The sequence below is a fragment of the Somniosus microcephalus genome, chromosome 4 (assembly GCF_052327205.1).
Source record: "Somniosus microcephalus isolate GS21.2 chromosome 4, FLI_Smic_1.0, whole genome shotgun sequence".
Classification (NCBI taxonomy): Eukaryota; Metazoa; Chordata; class Chondrichthyes; order Squaliformes; family Somniosidae; genus Somniosus; species Somniosus microcephalus.
Genome location: NC_140990.1, coordinates 73576957 through 73593046, shown reverse-complemented (window position 1 = coordinate 73593046; position 16090 = coordinate 73576957). Strand labels below are relative to the sequence as shown.

The following is a 16090-nucleotide window of genomic DNA, read 5'->3' as shown; positions in this document are numbered from 1 at the left end:
ACCACTCCTGGGAGCCCCCTCATTGCCTGGCCCGGGATAGCTGGAGCTGCACACACCACTCCTGGGAGCCCCCTCATTGCCTGGCCCGGGATAGCTGGAGCTGCACACACCACTCCTGGGAGCCCCCTCATTGCCTGGCCTGGGATAGCTGGAGCTGCCTGGGTGAAGCCCTCAATTAAACACATCCTTAAGACCTGGTGGGGGACTGTGCCTGGGCGTCCCCAGCTATCCCCAGGTGAAGACATCTCTGCCCCCCACTTGAAGAGGAGACCATCTTCAGAGACTTTGGTTTACTTTTCCACCAGGAGAGTGCACCCCCTGCCATCACCCACCATTGGAGGGTAGCGACCCCGCTGCTGCAGCCTCCCTCCTCCCCCCGCCTCTGTTTCTCTCCCTGCCTCTTGAAAAGCCACCTCAACTCTCCAATTATCTATTGCCCATTGAGCAGAGGGGAGAAGGCCCCTCTCCAATCAAGGCAACTAGGAGAGGGGTGTGCTGCATAAAACTGCACTCTCTGCTCACAGAGCACACATACCTAGGCCATTAACACCACTAGGCCTGTGACTGGGGGTGGGTGTCGCCCTTCAAAAATTAATCCCGAAATGACGACCCCATCTTCGCTGGCGATGGGGCCAGCAAGGTCATAGGCGGGCATGGCGGCCACGGCCATGGCTAATCCCACTGCTTCTGCTGCCCCATCGCCGTTCCGCCTCCTGACAAAAAAGCTCGGGGTGAGGGCCTACACTCACCCCGATATGTCTGTCGAGGCCTGCGTGAAAGCCATGGCCGGGGTTGTCGGCCCCTCGGCCATCATAGCAGCCTCGAAGATGTACGGCAAGGCTGTGTTCTTCTTGCGGTCAGAGCGGGCGGTGGCCCTGGCGGTATCAAGGGGGCTCACCGTGGGCGGGACTTTCCTGCTGGTGGACCCTCTTGAGGCCGCCGCGCAGAGGATCGTCCTCTCCAACGTCCCGCCCTTTGTTTCGGGTGAGCTCCTCCTCCCCCACCTGCGTCAACTGGGGCAGGTGTGGTCGGGGATCATGCCGATCCCGTTCGGCTGCAGGGAGGCCAGCCTCCGGCACGTCTTTATCTTCCGGCGCCAGCTCTTCTTTCAGCTGGTGCGGGAGGAGGAAACCGAAGGCGTGTTTATCGTCTGCTACGCGGGGACCGCCTATCGCATCTATTGGATGTTGGATGAGGTGCGTTGCCATGCCTGTAAGGGGGTGGGGCACATAGGAGAACTGCCCCGTCTCCAAGGCCACCGGAACATCTGAGGCGGCCGAGGCTGGCACCGCCGCCGCTCCTCCCTCTGATACTGGCCGCGCGTCCATGACTCCCGATGCGTGGGTGGCGCCGGGGGCCAACACCATCATGGCCTCCGGATGGGGGGGCGGGGAGGGAGAGCGTCTGGCAGGGAGAAAGTCAAAGAAAAAGACAAAACACCTTTGGGCGGGTCCCCTCGTGGAGCGAGACAGTGACGAGCTTCGGGAGCTCACCTCCGCGTACCTGGCAGAAATAGCCACGGAACTCAAAAGTGGGGGGGGGTCCTCGTGCCCGGGGCCATGATCATAACCACTGAGGTGGAACAACCAGGACCTGCGGCCGGCCTCGGGCCCAAGGAACCCAAAGAAAACCCTGTTCAGCACGGGGGCGGGGGAGGGAGGGGCGGAGGGGGTGTCCTCGGAAGACATGGGGGTCTCCCAGCCTCCAGTTCCCTTCGGGGGAAAAAGGAGGCATGAGTCTGAGGGGGAGGAGGAAGAGGAGAAGGGCCAGGAGGAGCGAGGTCCCTCCTCACAAGTGAAGTCATCGCTTGCCACGGATGTTGCGCCCCTCCCACCGTCACCGCTAATAGCGTTCGTCAGGAGCTGCCTGTCCCCCGGGAGGGCACGACAGTAGAGTCTTTCCCAGCTGTGCCTCCTGGGGTCGGGGACGAGACCCTGCTCGTGGGGGAGGGGTGGGGCCGCGGAACTCCCCGCGGAACTCATAAATCCGGAATCAACAACTCCTGCCATGTCGAGCACCCTGGAGACTGGGGCGGGCGAGACCATCGAGGCTGAGCCCACCGGGAACATTCAGGCCATCCCCCGGGATCTGCTCGACTTGGTCCAGGACCTGGAAAAAAAGTCCCAGCCTGCTGGGTCGCTGGTTGATAGCGGTGAGGGGGATGACCTCCTGACCCCATAGCAAGAGGGTTTGAGTACAGGAACAAGGATGTCTTGCTGCAGTTGTACAGGGCCTTGGTGAGACCACATCTTGAGTATTGTGTGCAGTTTTGGTCGCCTTATCTGAGGAAGGATGTTCTTGCCATGGAAGGAGTGCAGCGAAGATTGACCAGGCTGATACCTGGGATGGCAGGAATGACGTATGAGGAGAAATTGTGTCGATTCGGCTTGTACTCGCTGGAGTTTAGAAGAATGAGAGGGGATCTCATTGAAACTTATAAAATTCTGACAGGACTGGACAGACTAGATGCAGGAAGGATGTTCCCGATGGTCGGGGAGTCCAGAACCAGGGGTCACAGTCTAAGGATAAGGGGTAAGCCATTTAGGATAGAAATGAGGAGGAATTTCTTCATCCAGAGAGTGGTGAACCTGTGGAATTCTCTACCACAGAAGGCAGTAGAGGCCAATACATTAAATATATTCAAGAAGGAGTTGGATATATTTCTTAAGGCTAAAGGGATCAAGGGGTATGGGGAGAAAGCAGGGACCAGGTACTGAATTTGGATGATCAGCCATGATCACATTGAATGGCGGAGCAGGCTCGAGGGGCCGAATGGCCTACTCCTGCTCCTATCTTCTACGTTTCTATGTTTCTATGTTTTCTGTCACTTAACCAATTTTGTATCCATGCTGCCACTGTCCCTTTTATTCCATGGGCTTCAACTTTGCTGGCAAGCTCATTATGTGGCACTTGTCAAACACCTTTTGGAAATCCATGTACACCACATTAACCGCATTACCCTCATCAACCCTCTCTGTTACCTCATCAAAAAACTCAATCAGAATCAGAGCGGTTTCTGGGGCGCAGGGAATTGTGGGTGCTGTGGCTGCCATTAGTCAGAGGCTGTGGGGAAGAGTTTTATTGCAGGCTGATGGAAGTCGGTTCCTGGCCGCCTGTGTAGGTCTTTTTGTTGCTTCAGTTTGAGCTGGAGTGGAGATGGAGGAGAAGCTGCTGGGTTTAACCCCCAGTACGTCTGAGCCCAGGAGGACCCAACAATTTCCAATGTGAGACTGTCAAGGGAGGTGGATTCTGGGGGAGATTAGATTGTTAAGCAGACTCTGTCCCTACAATGTAAAAGATTATTGTTTTAGGAACAAGTATTTCTGTAAAGGCTTTTAATCCGTTTTACATACAGGTTTTTTTAATTAATTCTTGGGATATGGGCATCGCTAGCAAGGCCAGCATCTATTGCCAATCCCCAGTGTCCCGTTGAGAAGGTGATGGTGGGCCTTCTTCTTGAACCGCTGCAGTCCGTGTGGTGAAGATACTCCCACAATGCTAGGTGTTACCAGATTTTGACTCAGCAACGAACGGTGATATTTGTCCAAGTCAGGATGGTGAGTGACTTGGAGGGGAACTTGGTGGTGATTGTGTTCCCATGAACCTGCTTCCCTTGTCCTTCTACGAGCGGGAGGTTGCAGGTTTGGGAGCTTTTGTCAAAGTTGTTGTCGAGCTGCAGATACATAAAGTCTCTCTCCTTCGACCCCTCCCACTCCCACATTTCTCTCTCTCTCCTCACATGGTGGCCAGAGTCTTGTGTAGGCCCAGACCAGGTGGCAGGTTCCCTTCCCTGAAGCACATTAGTGAACCAGTTGGGTTTTTACGACAATCCAGCAGCTTTCATAGTCACTTTTTTCTGGTGCCGACCCCACAAATGACCAGATTCATTGAGCTCAATTTCACAACCTGCCTTTGTGTTTTTGTGTGTTCTCTCTCACGCTCCCTTTTTCCTGTTTTAAATTCATTTTACAGGATATTAGAAAGGGAGGATTTGAAGACGGGAAACTCAAGCAAACAAGATCTGACAGAGTCACTCGATTCATTGGGACCTGAATGTCATTAGCCTTTGAACATGGAAGCAAGCAGCACCGTTCACAACGGGGAGAACCCATACACGTGTTCTCAATGTGGACGAGGCTTCAGTCGATCATCTGGCCTGTCGAGACACAAGCGCAGTCACACCGGGGAGAAACCGTGTAAATGTGGAGACTGTGGGAAGGGATTCAGTTACCCATTTGAGCTGGAAATTCATCGACGCAGTCACACCGGGGAGACACTGTTCACCTGGCCCGAGTGTGGGAAGGGATGCACTCTTTCCTCTGCCCTGCTGAAACACCGGTGAGTTCACACAGACAAGAGACCTTTTAAATGCCCGGACTGCGGGAAGTGCTATAAAACTTCCAGGGAACTGACATGCCATCAACGTGTTCACACTGACGAGAGACCGTTCAGGTGCTCTCAATGTGGGACTGGGTTCAGGCGATCATCTGACCTCACTGTACACCAGCGCACCCATACTGGGGAGAGACCGTTCACCTGCTCCGTGTGTGGGAAGCGATTCACTCAGTCATCCCAGCTCACTAAACACCAGCTTGTTCACACTGATGAGAGACCTTTTAAATGTTCTGACTGCGAGAAGTGCTTTAAAAGCAAAAAGGATCTGCAGACACACCAGCGAGTTCACACTGGGAAGGGATTCGCCCATTCATCCCAACTACTGAAACACCAGCATGTTCACACTGGGGAGAGGCCGTTCACTTGCTCTGTGTGTGGGAAGAGATTCACTGATTCATCCAACCTGCTGAGACACCAGCGAGTTCACAAGTGACTGCAGGGGTTGGATTCTGCTGTTATTGTTGCTGTTAATCACATCCAGGATTGAACCGTGTTCATTCTGACAGTTGGGGTTTGTTTCTGCTGATGTTAATAACCCCTATAACTGGGCTGGAATTTAATATTCTGGATAATATTCCAGAGACGTTAAACCGAGGCCCTGTCTGCTCTCTCAGGTGGACGTAAAATATCCCATGGCACTATTTCGAAGAAGAGCAGGGGAGTTATCCCCGGTGTCCTGGTCAATATTTATCCTTCAATCAACATAACAAAAAAAACAAGATTACCTGGTCATTATCACGTTGATTTTTGTAGGAACTTGTTGTATACAAATTGGCTGCCACATTTCCTACATTACAACAGTGACTACAATTGAAAAGTACTTCATTGCCTGTAAAGTGCTTTGGGATGTCCTGAGGTCATGAAAGGCGCGATAGAAATACAAGTCTTTCTTTTATAAATGTCAGATAAATCAGCTTTGTTTTAAACACATTGTTGTAGATTTTCTTCTTTCCCAACTGAGTGTTTAGCATCACCTGGCTGGAGCTCAGAAAGGACAATCTGGGGGAGGGTCGTATGGCGGGAACAGAACTTCAGCCTGGACACAGTCCTTCAGGGCCACACTGAGAGGGGCAAACGGCACTTTGGTCTCTATCGTCTCTCTTCACTGACAGCAAAGTCGCCGTGAGGGTTAATCTTGAGGCCTGTTAGAAATGTGTCCCAGCCACTCTCTTTCAGTGAATGTGATGTATTTGGACTTTCAGAAGGCTTTCGATAAGGTCCCGCATAAGAGATTAGTGTGTAAAGTTAAGGCACATGGGATTGGGGGCAAGGTACTGACTTGGATAGAGAACTGGTTGGCAGACAGGAAGCAAAGAGTTGGAATAAACGGGTCTTTTTCCGAGTGGCAGGCAGTGACTAGTGGGGTACCGCAGGGATCGGTCCTAGGACCCCAGCTATTCACAAAATATATAAATGATCTAGACGAGGGAACTAGATGTAATATCTCCAAGTTTGCAGGCGACACAAAGCTGGGTGGGCGTGTGTGCTGTGAGGAGGATGTCGAGAAACTCCAGTATGATTTGGACAGGTTGGGTGATTGGGCAGATGCATGGCAGATGCAGTATAATGTGGATAAATGCAAGGTTATCCACTTTGGTGGCAAAAACAGGAAGACAGATTATTATCTGAATGGCAATAGATTGGGAGAAGGGAAAATGCAACGAGACCTGGGTGTCCTTGTGCACCAGTCACTGAAGGTAAGCATGCAGGTGCAGCAGGCGGTTAAGAAGGCAAATGGTATGTTGGCCTTCGTAGCGAGAGGATTCGAGTACAGGAGCAAGGATGTCTTGCTGCAGTTGTACAGGGCCTTGGTGAGACCACACCTTGAGTATTGTGTGCAGTTTTGGTCGCCTTATCTGAGGAAGGATGTTCTTGCCATGGAGGGACTGCAGCGAAGATTGACCAGACTGATACCTGGGATGGCAGGAATGACGTATGAGGAGAGATTGGGTCGATTGGGCTTATACTTGCTGGAGTTTAGAAGAATGAGAGGGGAATTCATTGAAACTTATAAAATTCTAACAGTACTGGACAGACTGGATGCAGGAAGTATGTTCCTGATGTCCGGGGAGTCCAGAACCAGGGGTCACAGTCTAAGGATAAGGAGTAAGCCATTTAGGACAGAGATGAGGAGGAATTTCTTCACCCAGAGAGTGGTGAACCTGTTGAATTCTCTACCACAGAAGGCAGTGAAGGCCAATTCATTAAATATATTCAGGAAGGAGTTGGATATATTTCTTAAGGCTAAAGGGATCAAGGGATATGGGGCGAAGGCAGGGACAGGGTACTGAAATTGGATGATCAGCCATGATCTCATTGAATGGTGGAGCAGGCTCGAAGGGCCGAATGGCCTACTCCTGCTCCTATCTTCTATATTTCTATGTTAATAACCGCTATAACTGGAGATTAATATTCTGTATAAATATGTAATAAATCATCTTTGTTTCAAACACAGTGTTTTGAATATTTGATTTCTCCATGATAAGAGAAGACTCATTGATGTTCTGTTACCGACTGTTCCATTTTTGGGCGTTTTCTTACTCTAGATTATTTCAAATCCCACCACGGCAGCTGGGGAATTTAAATTCAGGTAATTAAATAAATCTGGAATAAAAAGTTAGTATCAATAATGGTAACCATGAAACTATTGGATTGTCGTATAAACTCATCTGGTTCACTAATGTCCTTCAGGGAAGGAAATCTGGCCTATATGTGACTCCAGACCCACAGCAATGTGGTTGACACTTAACTGCCCCCTGAAATGGCCCAGTGAGGCACTCAGCTGTAACTAACCGCTACGAAACATAATAAGAATGAAACCGGACGGACCAACCAGCATCGACCTCGGCACCGGCTATGGACACGGTAACGGCACACCCAGCCCAGTCAACCCTGCAAAGTCCTCCTCACCAACATCTGGGCACTTGTGCCAAAACTGGGAGAGCTGTCCCACAGACTAGTCAAGCAACAGCCTGACATAGTCATACTCACAGAATTATACCTTTCAGCCAATGTCCTGAACTCCTCCATCACCATCCCTGGGTATGTCCTGTCCCACCAACAGGACAGATCCACCAGGGGTGGCGGCACAGTGGTATACAGTCGTGGAGGTGTGGCCCTGGGAGTCCTCAACATTGACTCCGGACCCCATGAAGTCTCATGGCTTCAGGTCAAGCAAGGGCAAGGAAACCTCCTGCTGATTACCACCTACCGCCCTCCCTCAGCTGATGAATCAGTACTCCTCCATGTTGAACACCACTTGGAAGAAGCACTGAGAGTAGCAAGGGTACAGAATGTACTCTGGGTGGGGGACTTCAATGTCCATCACCAAGAGTGGCTCGGTAGCACCACTACTGACCGAGCTGGCCGAGTCCTGAAGGACATAGCTGCCAGTCTGGGCCTGCGACAGGTGATGAGAGAACCAACACGAGGGAAAACCCAACTCACCTCGTCCTCACCAATCTACCAGTCGCAGATGCATCTGTCGATGATAGCATTGGTAGCAGTGACCACAGTCATTGTGGAGATGAAGTCCCATCTTCACACTGAGGATACCCTCCATCGTGTTGTGTGGCACTACCACCATGCTAAATGGGATAGATTCAGAACAGATCTAGCAGCTCAAAAGTGGGCATCCATGAGGCGCTGTGGGCCATCAGCAGCAGCAGAATTGTGTTCCACCACAATCTGTAACCTCATGGCCCTGCATATCCCTCACTCTACCATTACCACCAAGCCAGGGGACCGACCCTGGTTAAATAAGGAGTGCAGAAGAGCATGTCAGGAGCAGCACCAGGCGTACCTACAAATGAGGTGCCAACCTGGGGAAGCTGCAACACAGGACTACATGCATGCTAAACAGCAGAAGCAGTATACTATAAACAGAGCTAAGCGATCCCACAATCAATGGATCAGATCAAAGCTCTGCAGTCCTGCCACATCCAGTCATGAATGGTGGTGGACCATTAAACAACTAACGGGAGGAGGAGGCTCCATGAATATCCCCATTCTCAATGATGGTGGAGCCCAGCACGTGAGTGCAAAAGACAAGGCTGAAGCGTTTGCAACCATCTTCAGTCAGATGTGCCAAGTGGATGATCCATATCGGCCTCCTCCTGAGGTCCCCCCCATCACAGAAGCCAGTCTTCAGCCAATTCGATTCACTCCACGTGATATCAAGAAACGGCTGAGCGCACTGGATACAGCAAAGGCAATGGGTCCCGACAACATCCCAGCTATCGTGCTAAAAACTTGTGCTGCAGAGTTAGCCGCGCCTCTAGCCAAGCTGTTCCAGTACAGCTACAACACTGGCATCGATCCGACAATGTGAAAAACTGCCCAGGTCTGTCCTGTCCATAAAAAGCAGGACAAATCAAATCCGGCCAATTACCACCCCATCAGTCTACACTCAATCATCAGCAAAGTGATGGAAGGTGTCATCGACAGTGCTATCAAGCGGCACTTACTCACCAATAGCCTGCTCACTGATGCCCAGTTTAGGTTCCACCAAGACCACTCAGCTCATTACTGCCTTGGTCCAAACATGGACAAAGGAGCTGAATTCCAGCAGTGAGGTGAGAGTGACTGCCCTTGACATCAAGGCAGCATGTGACCGAGTGTGGCATCAAGGAGCCCGAGTAAAACTGAAGCCAATGGGTATACTCCACTGGCTGAAACACTCCTGCAGCAGTTTGTTACAACTGAGTGACTTGCTAGGCCATTTCAGAGGAGTCAAACACATTGCTGTGGGTCTGGAGTCACATATAGGCCAGACCAGGTAAGGACAGCAGATTTCCTGCCCTAAAGGACATCAGCAAATCAGGTGGCTTTTTATGACAATCCAATAGTTTCATGGTTACCATTATTGATACTTTTTTTAAATTCCAGATTTATTTAATTAACTGAATTTTAAATTCCCCAGTTGCTGTGGTGGAGCTTGAATTCATATCTCTGGATTATTAGTCCACGCCTTTGGATTACTAGCCCAGTGACATTACCACTACGCTACCGTTCCCTACAAGATGCACTGCAGCAACTCGCCAAGGCTTCTTCGGCAGCACCTCTCAAACGCGCGACCTCTTCCACCTAGAAGTACAAGGGCAGCAGGCGCATGGGAACACCACCACCTCCAAGTTCCACTCCAAATCACACACTATCCTGACTTAGAAGTATATTGCCGTTCCTTCATCATCACTGGGTCAAAATCCTGGAACTCCCTACCTAACAGCATTGTGGGAGGACCTTCACCACACGGACTGCAGCGGTTCAAGAAGGCAGCTCGCCACCACTTTCTCAAGGGCAATTATAGATGGGCAATAAATGCTGGCCTTGCCAGCAATGCCCACATCCCATAAATGAATTTTAAAAAGGAGGGACAATTTCAATGGGTTAAGAATGGATCTGGCCTGGATAAATTGGAATCAAAGATTGGCAGGCAAAACTTACATTGAACAATGGGCTACCTTTGAAGAGGAGATGGTTCAGGAACAGTTGAGGTACATTCCCACGAGGGGGAAAGATAGGGCAACCAAAGCCAGAGCTCCCTGGATGATGAAAGAGATAGAGATTAAGATAAAGCAGAAAAAAGGGCATATGACAGATGTCAGGTTGAGAATACAAGTGAGAACCAGGCTGAATACAGAAAGTTCAGAGGGGAAGTGAAAAAGGAAATAAGAGGGGCAAAGAGGGAGAATGAGAATAGACTGGCAGCTAACATAAAAAGGAATCCAAAAGCCTTCAATAGGCATATAAATAGTAAACGGGTAGTAAGGGTGGGGCTGATTCGGAATCAAAAATTAGACTAAATGCATGGAGACAGAGGGCATGGCTGAGGTACTAAATGAGTACTTTGTATCTGTCTTTACCGAGGAAGAAGATGCTGCTAGTGAGTATAGGAATAGGAGGATAGAGCAGATGAATGTGTGGCTAAAGAGTTGGTGCAGGAGGGAGGGCTTTAGTTTCCTGGGTCACTGGGTCTGCTTCTGGGGATGGTGGGACCTGTACAAGTCGGACGGGTTGCAACTGAAACAGAACGGGGCCAACATCCTTGTGGGGAGGTTTGCTAGTACTGTTGGGGGGGGGTTAAACTAACTTGGCAGGGGGATGGGATACAGAATGGAGCTATAGTAGGGGGTGATGCACAGCCAAATATAGAGGAAAAAACAAGTCAGCCTGGAAGGCAGAGCAAATATGTAACGGCACAAGGGAGTATGGCAAGGCTGGATGGCATTTATTTTAATGCAAGGAGTCTTGCGAGTAAGGCAGATGAATTGAAGGTGTTGATGTGCACATGGGAGTATGATATTGTTGCTATCACAGAGACATGGTTGAGGGAGGGGCAAGACTGGCAGCTCAATATTCCGGGGTATAGAATCTTCAGGCGAGACAGAGGGGGGTGTAAAAGAGGAGGGGGTGTCGCAATATTAATCAAGGAGTCAATTACTGCTGTAAGGAGGGATGATATCTTAGCAGGTTCCTTTAATGAGGCCATATGGGTAGAACTTAAAAACAAAAAGGGGGCAAGCACTTTGCTGGGAGTGTATTATAGGCCCCCAAACATTCAGGGGGAGATAGAGGAACAGATATGTATGCAAATCTCAGAGCAGTGTAGAAATAATAGGATAATAATAGTGGGGGATTTCAACTTCCACAATATTAACTGGGATAGTCAGAGTGTGAAAGGCTTAGAGGGTGCGGAATTCTTAAAGTGCATCCAGGAGAGCTTTTTGAGCCAGCATGTAGAAAGTCATACAAGTGAGGGAGCGGTACTGGACCTAATTCTAGGGAATGTAGCCAGGCAAGCGGTAGATTTGTCAGTAGGAGAGCATTTTGGTGATAGTGACCATAATTCGGTGAGATTAAAGATAGTCATGGAAAAGGACAAAGATGGACCGGAAATAAAGCTTCTAATTTGGGGGAAGGCCAATTTTAATATGATAAGGCAGGATCTGGCCAAAATGGACTGGGATCAGCTACTTGTAGGAAAATCCACATCAGAGCAATGGGAGTCTTTCAGAAAGGAAATAGAGAGAGTACAACACCAACATGTTCCTGTAAAGGTCAAGGGTGGGACCAACAAGCCCAGGGAACCCTGGATGTCAAGGGATATACAAGAATGGATTAGGAAAAAAATAGACGAGTTGACAGTACAAATAACTACACATGAGTATGATCTGGTGGCCATTACAGGAACATGGCTGCAAGGTGACCATGACTGGGAACTAAACATCCAGGGGTATTTGACAATTATGAAGGACAGACAGGAAGGAAAGGGAGGTGGGGTGGCTATGTTAATAAAGGATGGAATCACTGCAATAGTGAGAAATGATATTGGGTCAAAGGATCAGGATAGTGAAACAGTTTGGGTGGAGATAAGGAATAATAAGGGGAAAAAGTCACTAGTGGGCACAGTCTATAGGCCTCCTAACAGTTGCAACTCTGTTGGTCGGAGTATAAATCAGGAAATAGTTGGGGCTTGTAATAAGGGAACAGCTATAATCATGGGGGATTTTAGCTTTCATATTGACTGGACAAATCAAATTGGGCATGGCAGCCTTGAGGAAGAGTTCATAGAGTGCATTAGGGACGGGTTCCTTGAGCAGTATGTAACTGAACCAACCAGGGGGCAGGCAATCTTAGATCTGGTTCTGTGTAATGAGACAGGATTAAAAGAAAATGTCCTAGTAACGGATCCCCTTGGAACGAGTGACCATAACATGGTTGAATTCCAAATTCAGTTGGAGGGTGAGAGAGTTGGATCTCAAACCAGCGTAATAAGCTTAAATAAAGGAGACTATGAAGGTATGAGAGCAGAGTTGACTAAAATGGACTGGGAAAATAGATTAAAGTGTAAGACGGTACATGGGCTGTGGTGTACATTCAAGGAGATATTTCACAACTTTCAAGAAAAATATATTGCAGTGAGGAAAAAGGGGCGTAAAAAAAAAGACAGCCATCCGTGGCTAAGTAAAGTAATAAAGGATAGTATCCGACTGAAAACAAGGGCATATAAAGTAGCCAAATCTAGTGGGAGGATAGAAGATTGGAAAGCATTTAAAAGCCAGCAAAGAATAACTAAAAGATTAATTAAGAAAGGGAAGATAGATTATGAAAGTAAACTAGCAAAAAATATAAGAACAGATAGCAAGAGTTTCTACAGTTATATAAAAAGAAAAAGGGTGGCTAAAGTGAATGTTGGGCCCTTAGAGGATGGGACCGGGAAATTAGTGGTGGGGAACATGGAGATGGCAGAAATGCTGAACAAATATTTTGTATCAGTCTTTACAGTAGAGGACACTAAAAATGTCCCAACACTGGACAAACAGGGGGCTATGGGGGGGAGGAGCTAAACATGATTAAAATCAATAAGGAGGTGGTACTCGGTAAGATAATGGGACTAAAGGTGGATAAATCCCCTGGACCTGATGGCTTACATCGTAGGGTCTTGAGAGAAGTAGCAGTAGGGATTGTGGATGCATTGGTGGTAATTTTCCAAAACTCCCTGGATTCAGGAAAGGTCCCAGCAGATTGGAAAACTGCTAATGTAACGCCCTTATTTAAAAAGGGAGGCAGACAAAAGGCTGGAAACTATAGACCAGTTAGCTTAACATCTGTGGTTGGTAAAATGTTGGAGTCCATTATTAAGGAAACAGTATCAGAGCATTTGAATAAGCATAATTTAATCGGACAGAGTCAGCATGGTTTTACGAAGGGGAAGTTGTGTTTGACAAACTTGCTCGAATTCTTTGAGGACGTAACAAACAGGGTGGATAAAGGGGAACCAGTGGATGTGGTGTATTTGGACTTCCAAAAGGCATTTGACAAGGTGCCACAAAAAAGATTACTGCACAAGATAAAAAAATCACGGGATTGGGGGCAGTGTACTGGCGTGGGTGGAGGATTGGCTATCAAACAGAAAACAGAGAGTTGGGATAAATGGTTCATTCTCTGGTTGGCAATCAGTAACTAGTGGTGTTCCGCAGGGGTCGGTGCTGGGACCCCAACTCTTTACAATCTATATTAACGATTTGGAGGAAGGGACCGAGTGCAACGTATCCAAGTTTGCCGATGATACAAAGATAGGAGGGACAGCAGTGAGTGAGGAGGACATAAAAAACCTGCAAAAGGACATAGACAGGCTAAGTGAGTGGGCAAAATTTTGGCAGATGGAATATAATGTTGGAAAGTGTGAGGTTATGCACTTTGGCAGAAAAAATCAAAGAGCAAGTTATTATCTAAATGGAGAGAAACTGCAAAGTGTTACAGTACAAAGGGATCTGGGGGTTCTGGTGCATGAAACACAGAAGGTTAGTGTGTAGGTACAGCAGGTGATCAGGAAGGCCAATGGAATCTTGGCTTTTATTGCCAAGGGGATGGAGTATAAAAGCAGGGACGTCTTGCTGCAGTTATACAGGGTACTGGTGAGACCACACCTGGAATACTGCGTACAGTTTTGGTTTCCATATTTAAGAAAAGATATACTTGCTCTCGAGGCAGTTCAGAGAAGGTTCACTCGGTTGATTCCGGAGATGAGGGGGTTGACTTATGAGGAAAGGTTGAGTAGGTTGGGCCTCTACTCACTGGAATTCAGAAGAATGAGAGGCGATCTTATCGAAACATATAAGATTGTGAGGGGGCTTGATCGGGTGGATGCGGTGAGGATGTTTCCACTGATGGGTGAGACTAGAACTAGGGGGCATAATCTTAGAATAAGGGGCTGCCCTTTCAAAACTGAGATGAGGAGAAACTTCTTCACTCAGAGGGTAATAAATCTATGGAATTTACTACCCCAGAGAGTTGTGGAAGCTGTGACATTAAATAAATTTAAAACGGAGATATACAGTTTCCTAGCTGATAAGGGAATAAGGGGTTACGGGGAGAGGGCAGGGAAGTGGACGTGAGTCTAAGTTCGGATCAGCCATGATCCTATTGAATGGCGGAGCAGGCCCGAGGGGCCGTGTGGCCTACTCCTGCTCCTACTTCTTAAAAAGGGAGGCTTTTGGCAGATACAATGGACTAAAACCAGTGGAAGCCCTAGAGGAGTATAGAAAGTGCAGGGGGCTACTTAAAAAAGAAATTAGGAGAGCGAAGAGGGGGCATGAAAAAACACAGGTGGGCAAAATAAAGGAAAATCCCAAGGTGTATTATAAGTATATTAAGGGCAAGAGGATAACCAGGGAAAGAGTAGGGCCGATTAGGGACCAAAGTGTCAATCTGTGTGTAGAGCCGGAAGATATAGGTGAGGTTTTAAATGAATAATTTGCATCTGTATTCACTATGGAGAAGGACGATGTAGGCATAGAAATCAGGCAGGGAGATTGTGATATACTTGAACAAATTAGTATCGAGAGGGAGGAGGTACTAGCGATTTTAGACGGCTTAAAAGTAGATAAATCCCCAGGCCCAGACGAGATGTATCCCAGGCTGTTGTGTGAGGCAAGGGAGGAGATTGCAGGGGCTCTGACAGAAATTTTCAGAACCTCTCTGGCCACAGGGGAGGTCCCAGAGGACTGGAGAACAGCTAACGTAGTACCATTGTTCAAAAAGGGTAGTAGGGATAAACCAGGGAATTACAGGCCAGTGTGCCTAACATCAGTGGTAGGGAAGTTATTGGAAACAATTCTGAGGAACAGAATTAGTCTCCACTTGGAGAGGCAAGGAATAATCAAGGATAGTCAGCATGGCTTTGTCAGGGGGAGATCATGTCCAACCAATTTGATTGAATTTTTCGAGGGGGTGACTAGGTGTGTGGATGAGGGTAGTGCAGTTGATGCAGTCTACATGGACTTCAGTAAGGCTTTTGACAAAGTCCCACATGGTAAACTGGTCAAGAAGGTAAGAGCCCATGGGATCCAGGGTAATTTGGCACATTGGATCCAAAATTGGCTTAGTGGCAGGAGGCAGAGGGTGATGGTCGAAGGTTGTTTTTGTGACTGGAAGCCTGTGTCCAGTGGTGTACCGCAGGGAACAGTGCTGGGTCCTTTGCTGTTTGTGGTGTACATTAATGATTTAGATAGGAATGTAGGAGATATGATCAGTAAGTTCGCAGATGACACGAAAATTGGTGGAGTGGTAAATAGCGAGGAGGGAAGCCTCAGGCTACAGGACGATATAGATGTGTTGGTCAGATGGGCAGAACAGTGGCAAATGGAATCTAACCCTGAAAGTGTGAGGTGATGCATTTTGGGAGGACTAACAAGACAAGGCAATACACAATTAATGGTAGGATCCTCAGAAGGACAGAGGATCAGAGTGACATTTCTGTGCATGTACATTGGTCCCTGAAGGCAGCAGGACAGGTAGATAAGGTGGTTAAAAAGGCATATGGGATACTTGCCTTCATTAGCTGAGGCATAGAATGTAAGAGCAGGGAGGTTATGATGGAGCTTTACTAAACGCTAGCTACGCCACAGCTGGAATACTGTGTGCAGTTCTGGTCGCCACACTATAGGAAGGATGTGATTGCATTGGAGAGGTTGCAGAGGAGATTCACCAGGATATTACCTGGGCTGGAGCGCTTCAGCTATGAAGAGAGACTGGACAGGCTGGGGTTGTTTTCCTTTGAGCAGAGAAGGCTGAGGGGGGACCTGATTGAGGTGTACAAGATTATGAGGGGCATAGATAGGGTAGATAGAAATGAACTTTTCCCCTTAGTAGAGGGGTCAATAACCAGGGGGCATAGTTTCAAGGTATGGGG

At 48.3% G+C, this 16090-nt stretch overlaps 1 pseudogene; it reads left to right on the top strand.

The window, feature by feature from the left end:
* Positions 1-4072: 4072 nt before the first annotated feature.
* The window catches only part of LOC147119225 (uncharacterized), a 106917-nt pseudogene continuing 94899 nt past the window's right edge, over positions 4073-16090 (top strand).